At 48.8% G+C, this 11,564-nt stretch overlaps 1 protein-coding gene across 6 annotated transcripts in view; it reads right to left on the minus strand.

The window, feature by feature from the left end:
- Nucleotides 1-11,211, minus strand: part of LOC138568528 (V-set and immunoglobulin domain-containing protein 1-like) — a 109,321-nt gene extending 98,110 nt beyond the window's left edge. For 5 of the 6 annotated variants that reach the window (XM_069646444.1, XM_069646445.1, XM_069646440.1 and 2 more), the window contains exon 1: nucleotides 11,074-11,204. The gene's annotated coding sequence lies outside the window, so the exon portion shown is untranslated. Of the gene's footprint in view, nucleotides 1-11,073 lie in introns of all 6 variants that reach the window. The other variant, XM_069646441.1, reaches the window with a different exon arrangement.
- Nucleotides 11,212-11,564: the final 353 nt, after the last annotated feature.

Here is an 11,564-nt window from a genome sequence, read left to right on the forward strand (position 1 = left end):
GTGACCAGCCATATTCTGATAATCACATCATACCACCAATCCAACTGGCTGACCGGCATCTGTTACACAAAAGCCATTCCCCCGCCCCTGAGCATCACATCATCAAAACAGTCACATTGGCAGCCCTCATCCCTGACCTCACTGGGCTTCGTAGGCAAACGCGCCCAGCACAGTACCACGCAACTATACTCCGAAGCTGGAACCCAATGCAGATCTCCTCACAATACATCGCTCCCCAAATAGGAATATGACACATCACCTGCAAAGAAGAACGCTACACGGTTCATATCAGAATAGGAATTTAATGCACAACAAATTCACCAAGGCCATACAGCCATCAGGCCATGAACCCCAAAATACATTTCACCATTGTGGGCTGCATCCGCAAGAAATGACCAGCTACTTCTTGTGTGACGCCCTGTACCCTCATGGCACGCAGGGGCTACATTCTCGTACGAAAAGGCAACATGGAAGCGCCTCGACCCGCAGGGCCGTCCCAATAGGGAGGCACTAGTCCAGCTGAAAGGCCGAAATGTTGCTCCTAGCCACTAGTACTGCGTAAGGGCATGTGGCCCATTGGCGATCGTCCCATAAGATCGTAATGCTGCTCCACTGATTAACACGAAGCAGCAGGTGTCGGGAGTAAAATCCATCTGCAGGAGTGGCATACAGATGGCAGTGGCAAAAGGGGAGGAGATACCTGTCACCCAAACGAAATGAAAAAGAATAGAATGGCCATCAGAACTACATTTGAATTACTCACTTCAATGATCACACCAAATCCACAGCCATATGCATGCTAGCCCACTCCAAAGGATCATCACCAACCAAAAACCACTAGCGAATCATAACTATCTATATCGAGGTGAAAACACTATCACAAACGCCTGCTTCCATACTCACATGACATGTGAAACTTCCATTGAGTCTGTGCGTAATGCAGCCTGCAAAATCCACTGTTCCCCCAGCCCGTAATTCCAGTGTTGTGAAGCAACATGTAATTGGGAACGTCCGGCCTTATCGCCCACTTCGCTATTGCGCATCCCATACTATTCATATCAATCATTGCATCCTCGCCATGGCCCCTGTCCCAAGGACATTGAACAATAGAACATTATATTTGCAGTCAGACCTGTGGGCATCTCCTCGCCGCTAGCTGAAAACCGAAAGCGCCGTCCTTCGAATTCCTCATTTGCAACATCGCGTCGAAAAGGAATCTGTGGTCGCTTCAAATCACTAATTAATCCATCTAGTGCGGCTGTGTGTGAAAATGGCAACAGACCTTCACTCACAAATGGGACGCCCCGCCCGTCGGTGAACCTCGGTGCAGTGTTGCATGAGGGTCCACCGTTACTCGAGTACTACGTTCCACTGACCCTTCACAAGTCTGTTCGCGACTGCAAAGATAGTATGTAAAACAATGGGACCAAAGCAGAATGAACATATCAACCAATGTTAGACTGCCATCGGGTACAAATACATGATTGTAATGGCAAGATGCCATTCGTCGAATTGCAGCGTTGTGTGCGGGACGTGCTCGCCCAAAGGGGAGAGCAGCTTGCACAGGTGGAATGAATCACCACAGGTGGAGGCCATACAGCCTGGAAACACATTAATTGCACACCCAACCCCCTCCCACAACCACACCCACTCCGAAATGCTACCGGCAGGACTAGCCATGTTGGCCCTGGGGGACCTGATAGCACTGCAAGTACTCCAACTTCAAGAAGAAGACGAACACCGACTACAACCGGCCGCACGGAAGAGACGCAGGAGGAGGAGGAGGAGGAGGGCAAGGCAGGGCCAGCAAGGGCCGCCAGCACAGCCACTACCACCACGCAGGCAGCCCGCTATCCCACGCCTCCGAGCATATCCGTTCAACCTCACTGATGAGCAGATCCACACCCTCTACCGTTTGGACCGGGACACCATAACCGCCATTGTGGACATGACACAGGCTGACCTTGTCAGCATGATAGATAGCCCAACCGCCATCCCACCCCTACTGAAGGTGGTGTCTGTACTCCACTTCCTGGCCACAGGCACCTACCAGCACGCAGTCGGACAGTTGCATGGCATTTCACAGCCACTGTTCTCACGGACACTATTGCAAGTGCTCGATGCCCTCCTGCTGCACGCAGACGACTACATCTCTCTACCACGCTCGGTGCAGGAAATTACGAACGCTAAAGTGGGATTCCATGCACTTGGCGGCATACCGGGTTGCATTGGTGCCATCGACTGCACCCATGTGGAATTGGTAGTCCCACATGCCATGGAGGCCCAGTACCGCAACCGAAAACAATTTCATTCCCTGAATGTACAAATGGTGTGTGACTCCAACAGGATCATTACACATTGTTGTGCCCGATTCCCAGGATCCACCCATGATTCTATGGTCTTGAGGAACTCTACTATACCACGCTACATGGACCGACACGCAGGGAACAGATCCTGGCTACTCGGTGAGTCTCATTTCAAGCATGATAGTGTGGGGTATGTGATGCGGCAATGACCTGGCAGGAAGGGGGGGGTGCGTACGTAGCAATGGCATTCCTCTAAATACCTTCATTGTCCACACACAGGTGATGCCGGGTATCCACTGAAGAGATGGCTCCTAACACCAGTCCGCAACCCACGGGACCAGCATGAGGAGGACTACAACCATGCCCACTCACGTACCCGTGTAGTCATTGAACAGGCATTCGGCCTACTGAAGACTCGTTTCCGCTGCCTCAGCAGGTCTGGCGGGGCACTCCTGTACCGACATGAGAAGGTTGCAAAGATGGTCATGGCATGTGTCATGCTACACAACATGTGCGTACGTAGAAATGTGCCCATGCCCCCTGACGCAGAACCGCAAGCACCTGAAGATGGTCATGATGAGGGTGGGGATGTGGCAGCACCTCAAGGAGTCTGCGAGGCACAGGAGGGCCGTGACATTCGTCAGCATATCATAGATGCATGCTTCTAGCACTCACGCCTGGTGGCTGATACATGGACACGGGACTTGTGGCACTGTGTGTGTCTGGAACATGCACAATATGGACTGTACGCCTATAATGGCCACGTGCACAAAGATCAATGTCCACGCATCTCATTGTATGATCGTGCATTGTTCATGGCATATGTGATATCATGTTAAACACCCTATCGACCCGCCACCCAAGTAAGCCCAACACACCCCCTCCACCCTCCCACCTCCCCCCCCGAACACCAGTGTCCAAAGATGCTCATTGTCAGTGGGCAGTCGCTATTGCAAGCCCCTCTCCGGGTATCAGGGGCACCCCTGCCTGTGGAGCGCAGGTTCCTCCCAGATCTACGTTGGGGGCTGCCCTGGACGGAACTTGCAACGGATGATGTCTCTGCCTGCTCACGTCCATGCATGTCCCTAAGGGTTTGTGAGAGCTCAGTGAGCACACGGCGCACAGCGGCAAGTTCAGCACATACATCTTTGGACGTCGCATGCAGTTCCCCCCTCAGGCTCTCGGTGCTTCTCTCCATTTGTACTCTCAGGCTCTCGGTGCTTCTCTCCATTTGTGCCCTTAGTGTCTCTGTACTTCTCTCCATTACTGCCCTAAGTGTCTCAGTTGATGTTTCTATGGCTGCCTTAGTACCCCCACATTCATCAGCATGGTCCTTGAGGAGCGTGGCCAGTTGCTGCTGTTGCACGATCACCTGGTCGAGGGACTGTTGCCTCTGCTGTGCCATGGCCATTTGCGGTGGTGTCACAGAGGGGCTGGTCACCACATGTTGCCTTGCCACAGGGCTTGTGGGGGATGGCCAGTCGTCGTCTTGTGGGTGCCCCTGCGTGGTATCCTCATGGTGTACGGGATGAAACAGACAGGGGGATTGAGACAGGTCATGGATGGATCTAACTTCGACATCCCCGTTTTCTGTGTCGGAGCATGCTGCCATTAATGCAGTGTCACCTATGGTGCTGCTGCCACCAGAAGCAGTGCCTTCTGTGGCATCCATTCGGGGGGCCTGTGGTGGTGGTGGTGTTGTGGCCATGCTGGCTGCTGGGGTGCCTGTTGAAGTCCCCTCCTGTGTGCTGCCACTCGATTTGTGCTGCTGCCGTGTCTTGATGCGTGCAGCTGAGGTGGAGGGTCTTTGGCCGTTGGTCTTGGCCATCTTTGCAGGTGTGCTGGTAGGGGTGTCCTGGAGCTCGTCGTTTGAATCGGACCCTGTGGTGGAGTAAAGGAGGGCGAGCGTTATTAATGGGTCTGTGGAAATTGGAATGGCAATGTATCACATGCATTGGGGTGGTACCTGAGGGTGATTTGGGTTGGGGCCTTGGAGGTGGTTTCATTTGTGTGTGGAGTGAGGGTGCAGTTGTTTTGCAGCCTGCAGTTAGGGTGTGCCTGCTGCACGTGTAGAGGGTGTTTTTAGGATTTTTAATTATTTATGTATTTAATGTGACTTTTAAAGTGTGCTATCAGGCCTATGCATGTGGCCGTTCTCCTGGACATGTGTTACTGTTGCACTATGTGGACACGTGGTACTTCACATGATTGGACATTGTGGTTTTGGCATTGTTTTATTTGGGGCACCTACCTGATTCTTCGGTTGTCTGCACTCCTTTCTCCATCCATCCGACTCCCTCTATTCTCTCCATTCCAATGGTGGAGGCACAGATTTCTTCCCAGGGGGTCAACTTGATGGGTGATTCCGATCCCCCACCGGTAGCTGTGGCAATGTTGCGGTTGGCAGAAGGTATGCTACGGACGCGGATCCGCAGGTCGTCCCATCGCTTTCTGCATTGCTGTGGGTTGCGGGGTGCGGTCCCCACCGCACTTACCCGCTGTGCCACCAGGGCCCACATGGCCTTCTTGTTCGCAAGTGCCGTCCTGGTCATTTGCGTGGAGAAGACGGCGGCAGCATTCTCCTGGAGGGTCTCTGTGAGCACGGTGAGTTCCTCACGGGAGAAGTGGACCTGCCGCTTGCGGTCGCACGCTTTCTTCGCTACTTTTCCCATTGTTCTTGGTTTCACTAGGTTGGCTGACGGGTTGGGATGTGTCTCAAGGTAGTGTTTTTATAGGTGTGCGGCGTGATGTTTCCCGTTCCGGGACCATGTTTTTACTTCCGTTTCCGTATATTTCCGGTCACCGTACTTTCCGGTTGCCGCTCATTGCGGTGACAACTAAGATGGGTGGCGGAATTGCACCTAGGGCGCCGTACGGCGGCGGTGTGGGCCGTTTTGGGGTCATTTCCGCCATCGCGGACTTTGCACTTCCGCCATGGCGTGGTGCTCGTGCCCGATGGGTCGGAATGACCCGCACTTTGCTCCGTCGTGCAATGGCGGAAACGCTATTTACGCTATGGCGGTCCGGTCGGTCGATTTCCGCAAGGGTCGTAATGAGGGCCATTGTGTTGAGTGATGCATTAGGTGTGGCTGGATTCTTTATGCTAAGGAGATTGAGTCAGACTCCAGTGGCGGTGACCGCTCTGAACATGAAGCATTGTGTGCACGGTGTACACCGCTGAATAAGTACCTCAAGTAAAGCAACGCCAATGCCGATTTTCTTTCAAAGTGACAGCTTTCTCAGCCTCTGCGTGAGTGCAAGAAGACTTGGCAAGCATGCAGTGCAGCCTGCGCACTGGATGCCAGAGAGTGTGTTCACAAGAGCAGGTTCTGCACATTTCTGTGTGGGGAGCACCGAGATGGTTTGAAAGAGATGAGGCCTCTATGAAATATGTGATGGGTTGGCTCTAGGTAGGGAGCTTATCTTCAGGGCAGAGAAGGTCGTTTCTGGCCCGCGAACTAACACGTTTCACCAGTCAGAGTCATTAAGGGGAGCTGTGAAGCAGCTGCCAACATTTCTCGTGGCTGCGTTTCAGTGACCAGACAGAAAGAACGATCGGAAGTCATATCACGTGCAACTTCTGCCCATATTCTGGAGACGCTTTATGTTATGTTAAATGCTTCGCGGGAAAACGACCAATTGACATTCTGGAACCATTTTTAAGTTTAAGATCCAATACCAACCAGATGAAAAGTGCGTGGATTGTATGGCTCCTCTAGTAATTGGGCAGAAATAATGGCAGTGCAGTTTGGAACAGCAATGGGCAGTCATTTCATTGGCGACGTTTTCAGCAGGCTTCCCAAAGATGATTGCCAGGAGAATAAATCATCCATCAAAGTCTGTAAGTACCAGAATACTAATGGTTAGGGCACAAATGCCCTGGTTTGGGGGGTATTACTATATTATAAAGATTTAAATGCACCCAATAAAAGAAAGTGAGTGATACGTTCAACTGCTAATAGTCATTTTGATTGACCTACAAATTGTCATCGATGATCTGAAGTAGTACATTTGAAATTGTGGGAAAAACCAAGATGTTTTGCGTCAAATAAGCATATGTGAAAATAAACTAGAGAAAAAAGCTACAATAAATATTTGATTTTTGCATAACATGTTTCCATAAAGATGTTGATTTATCGTGTGATTGGTGTACTTTTCAGGACCGGTTAACAAAACATGGTATTATTTTCAGTTAATGAAAGTTCCCAAATAATATTCACAAATAATTTCACATTGCTGTATGGGAAGAACCGGGAAATTGTAAACAACGGGCTCAAATCACAGCGTCATCATTTAACCAAAGTTTGTGATTTTAGGAAACTCATTTAATCGCACATGGCCTAATCTGTCAAAATGATCCCCGAAAAAATGCGCTTCAATGTTCAGGGTTATGACCTTCGAAAAACCCTCCTTCTTAGTATAAGTGGCTAAACTCTTGGCTATTTTATTATAATAGTGACCCTTGGTATTTGGTACCAAATATATGGTGAAATAGTTTTACCAAATATTTTATATAAAAATAAATAACTATTTTTTGATACAAAACTGAATTGTATGTAAGAATTTAATGAGTGCTAATTACATACATAAGGGAAAACCCGAATGGTCTTAGGGAAGCGAGTGACCCTGTGAACATATTATATTGTAAAATGTTTCTGTAGAGGGCTGTTCATAAGAGGTCTACATAAATATTTCCTCTAGTCTCCCAGGAGTGTGTTGTGACCTTGGTATATGGTCACCACAAGGTCTCTTGTTTTCTGCCACCCACTGGACAACACCGCTTGAACATCATGCCCTTCTATTGTTAGTGTCTGATCGGACATCTTCGGATCCCTATCTCTAGCCATGCCGCGCATCTGCTTGGTTGTTTATTATCACCTGTCTCCAGTACCTGTGCTTTAGCACTTATACATTCTGTGAGGCCGCTAGTCAGAGTTATGTGTATATGACGCGCCATGTGTGCCATTCTCAAAGGGCTCTTTATACGGGGCCAAGCATCTATACTAGAGGCAACGGAGCACAAGTCTAGGGTACATGCGGGGAGACAGAGTCCACCCACTTTTGTTAGAGGGTGGACTCAGTCCCCCCCAGCTAAAATAAGATACATTGAATGCATGCATAAGGGCCGACCACAGGGATCAAACCACAGTCATCAGGTTTGTAGGCGGGACATTTCATCACTGCACTATATAACCTGATGAAAAATAACAAACAACTAAAGGTGAAATGTTACATTTCGGTACTGCAGGTCCCAGGGAAAACGTGTATTGGTTCTTGGAGTTTAAAACATGCACACCTTTTAACATTTTCAAAAACACTATTAGAAGAAAATATCCTCTCTTGGTTTTGTGTTTGTGTGCTGATTTAATGAAAGACAAATGCCATTTGTCCTGTGCAATTTGGGTGATTATGCAAAACATATTTAATGAAATGTGCATATTTCACCTTGATATGCACATTTCTGGTGACGTCACATCCCACTGCATTTGTTGATGAGTCCCCCCACTTTAATGTTTAGGACTTGACCCCTGACAGGCCACGCCTCTTTCGCATAGCTACTATTGTTTCAATATGTCATGTCCCTAAGCTAGAACACAAGTACCTTCATGGTGGACAGCTGATGCTATCCCTGGAATGCTACTTGTTTATCTTTGTAATTTCAGCAAAGATGAAGTGGGTTTGGGGACTTGAAGGGAGTCCCCTGCCTTTTTAATAGCTGCCAGGGTAACAGGTTCAGCTATGGGTTGTTGTGATTTTGACCATGGAAGGGGAAGAGGAGCAAGACAAGAGATTCTTTGGTCACTTTTCTTTGCTTTGGTGACGCCCAGAGGCGTCGCTAGAGTGGGTCTGGGGGAGCTTTAGCCCAAGGTCTTTTGGTTGTAGCCCCAGATAGAAGCTCAGGGGCTACAACCAAAAGTCTAGTTAGCCCGAGTCCCGACCTTAGCGTAGCCCCGGATCTTTTCCAGACCTAGCAACACCCCTGGTCACACCAGGCCCAAAATCCCTTAAAGAGGCCATGCTTCAATGCACAAAGAATGCAATTGCTGTACTGGTAACATTGTTACCATCCGTAAGGTATATCACGACATGACCAGGTGTTGAAACCATATGACAATTTCAGCATCAAATGCCCTGATCATCCCTTAATATGCCTGTTAACCAGTATATGCAGAATTGGGTTGCCCCAAAGGTACGAGTGATGCTATCCTATGCAAAGCAAAGCCTCAATAATGTCACCATTTCCATTTACCGGGCACTACATCCAGAACACTAAGCTCTTGTCTTTCCTCCTTCCTGTCATCTCCTAAGTCCCCAGTGATTCTCAGTATAAGCCACAGCGGTCATGACTTAATACCCTGGTGGGTGGATCTGTAAACAATCCCACATTTTAGGGGCTCTCACACAGGTCCATTTGAACACATCTCAAGTCCATCACGCAATTGCGCACTATTGACTTGTGCCATCATGAAGGTACAAACACATTTGAGCTGCTGGCTCCTTGTAGCCCTATTCCTTCACCATCACCTTTCGCCATTCCACCTGCAGCAAGATCACAGACTCCAAGCACCACCAAGAATCCTCCCCCATCTTCACGATCTACTTAATCCCCCCCATCTAGGCTACCTCCTTCATCTGTTCCTTCTCTTCTTCTCACCCCCTGCCCCATTTACCTTTTCACTTACATAGACCCTGGTCTGGTTACCCTGAGCGTAGGCACAATATGTACCCTGGCCAATCCTTGGTGATCAACTACCAATGCAGGGGCAACGGGTACAGTTCAAATAACTATTACATGACATGAACTTAATAGCCTCACATGTCTAGGTGCAGACCTCTTATGCCAAGTTGAGCCTCATGTGCTTGCCTGGTTTAGTCAACAAATAAATTCACATGTGATGGTGCTGCCGCCATATGCCAAGTGCATCCTCAAGGGCCTGCAGTATGCCACCATACATCTAATATCGTTATCTATAAAGAGGTGCTGCCATCATATACCAAGCGCATCCTAAAGCGCCTGAGTTTTGCCATCATACATCTAATACCATTATCTATAGACAGGTGCTGCCATCATATGCCAAGTGCATCCTCAAGCACCTGCATCCTAAAGCGCCTGCAGTATGCCATCATACATCTAATACCATTATCTATAGACAGGTGCTGCCATCATATGCCAAGCGCATCCTCAAGCGCCTGCAGTATGCCAGCATACATCTAATACCATTATCTATAGACAGGTGCTGCCATCATATGCCAAGCGCATCCTCAAGCACCTGCAGTATGCCAGCATACATCTAATACCATTATCTATAGACAGGTGCTGCCATCATATGCCAAGCGCATCCTTAAGTGCCTGCAGTATGCCACCATAATCTAATATTGTTATCTATAGACAGGCGCTGTCATCATATGGCAAGTGCATCCTCAAGCGCCTGCAGTAGGCCAGCATACATCTAATACCATTATCTATAGACAGGTTCTCATATGCCTAGCACATCCTCAAGCGCCTGCAGTTTGCCATCATACATCTAATACCATTCAGTACCTATAGACAGGTGCTGCCATCATATGCCAAGCGCATCCTCAAGCGCCTGCGGTATGCCAGCATACATCTAATACCATTATCTATAGACAGGTGCTGCCATCATATGCCAAGCGCATCCTCAAGCGCCTGCAGTATGCCACCATACATCTAATACCATTATCTATAGACAGGTGCTGCCTTCATATGCCAAGCGCATCCTCAAGCGCCTGCAGTATGCCAGCATACATCTAATACCATTATCTATAGACAGGTGCTGCCATCATATGCCAAGCGCATCCTTAAGTGCCTGCAGTATGCCACCATACATCTAATATTGTTATCTATAGACAGGTGCTGCCATCATATGCCAAGCGCATCCTTAAGTGCCTGCAGTATGCCACCATACATCTAATATCGTTATCTATAGACAGGTGCTGCCATCATATGCCAAGTGCATCCTCAAGCACCTGCAGTATGCCAGCATACATCTAATATCGGTATTTATAGACAGGTGCTGCCATCCTATGCCAAGTGCATCCTCAAGCGCCTACAGTATGCCATCATACATCTAATATCGTTATCTATAGACAGGTGCTGCCATCATATGCCAACCGCACAATGCCCTGCTTTGAGAGCCTTTTGGGTGGGCTAAACGGTAACCATCAACAAGCCAGCAAGCGCAAAGAAACCATTTAGTTTGTGTTTAGCGCTTCATAAATGTTCACTAGTTATTTGCTCAGCATGTTACCTTTCCAGCATTGATGTGCAGTCAAACACATCAACAGCAAAATACTTTTGAGACCGCCCAGAGGGGGGTCTCGGAGGGGGGGGGGCTATACAAAATTGCGCGAACTTTGGCTTTAATCTAACGTAATACGGTACGTTTTTATATCCCATGCTTCCCCCGCTGGGTGTCTAAGTTTCTCAGTTATACCTCGCCCCGAAACTGCCAGATAAACGCATTCAAAATGTGTTGTCTGTTCTAAGCCACGCCTGGCATTGCCAGCACCCTACAGGTAACGAACACCTACTATTAATCACCCCTACACCTGCCAGACTGACCTAAGACGTGGCCGGAAGATAGGTTTTGCAGGGGGGTGGGGGGGCGTCGCTTGCGTGACACATTACAAGTACACTCCCACGCCCCGAGATCGTTTTGAAGAAAATGCGATATTATTTAGCAAAACGATCTCCAGGGACAACACGAACAGAGCTGTCAAGACTGCACTCCAGGGCTGCACCTACCAAATGATCCGCCCAGCCACCCCTCAACATTCAGTCAGACCGCAGCTCGAGCGCCCTCACCGAGTCCCGGATGCGTCGCCTTCCCTCCTGTGAGTCTGCTGACAGAGTGCGCCTGCCTGCCGCCTGCCACAACAAACGTAACCGAAAGGGGGCGTGCCTTGGATAGCTGCCAGCCAAGTGCAGCCAGGCCTGCCCTTCCCAACAACATTTCCCAGACACACACGTCTCATGGATTTCCTCATGAGTAACTTTTCGGAATCTTAGACCATTTTACATAAATCCTACTTCAAACCTATACTATTTTATAAGAATTCAGTTAGTATTTGGGTGTCATATATGCTGCAGTGGTGGAAGTGGAAAACAGGAACTAGTGGTTCTCTGGCTGCATCCAAAAAGGAGAGAGGGGGAGTTTTGGGGAGAGACAGGGCGGTGCTTGACATTTGATTTGCCTGTTGGCGTGACCAGACATTGCCAGAAATAATAAACGATTG

The sequence above is a fragment of the Ambystoma mexicanum genome, chromosome 1p, assembly GCF_040938575.1.
Source record: "Ambystoma mexicanum isolate Mex_15411 chromosome 1p, UKY_AmexF1_1, whole genome shotgun sequence".
Lineage (NCBI taxonomy): Eukaryota > Metazoa > Chordata > Amphibia > Caudata > Ambystomatidae > Ambystoma > Ambystoma mexicanum.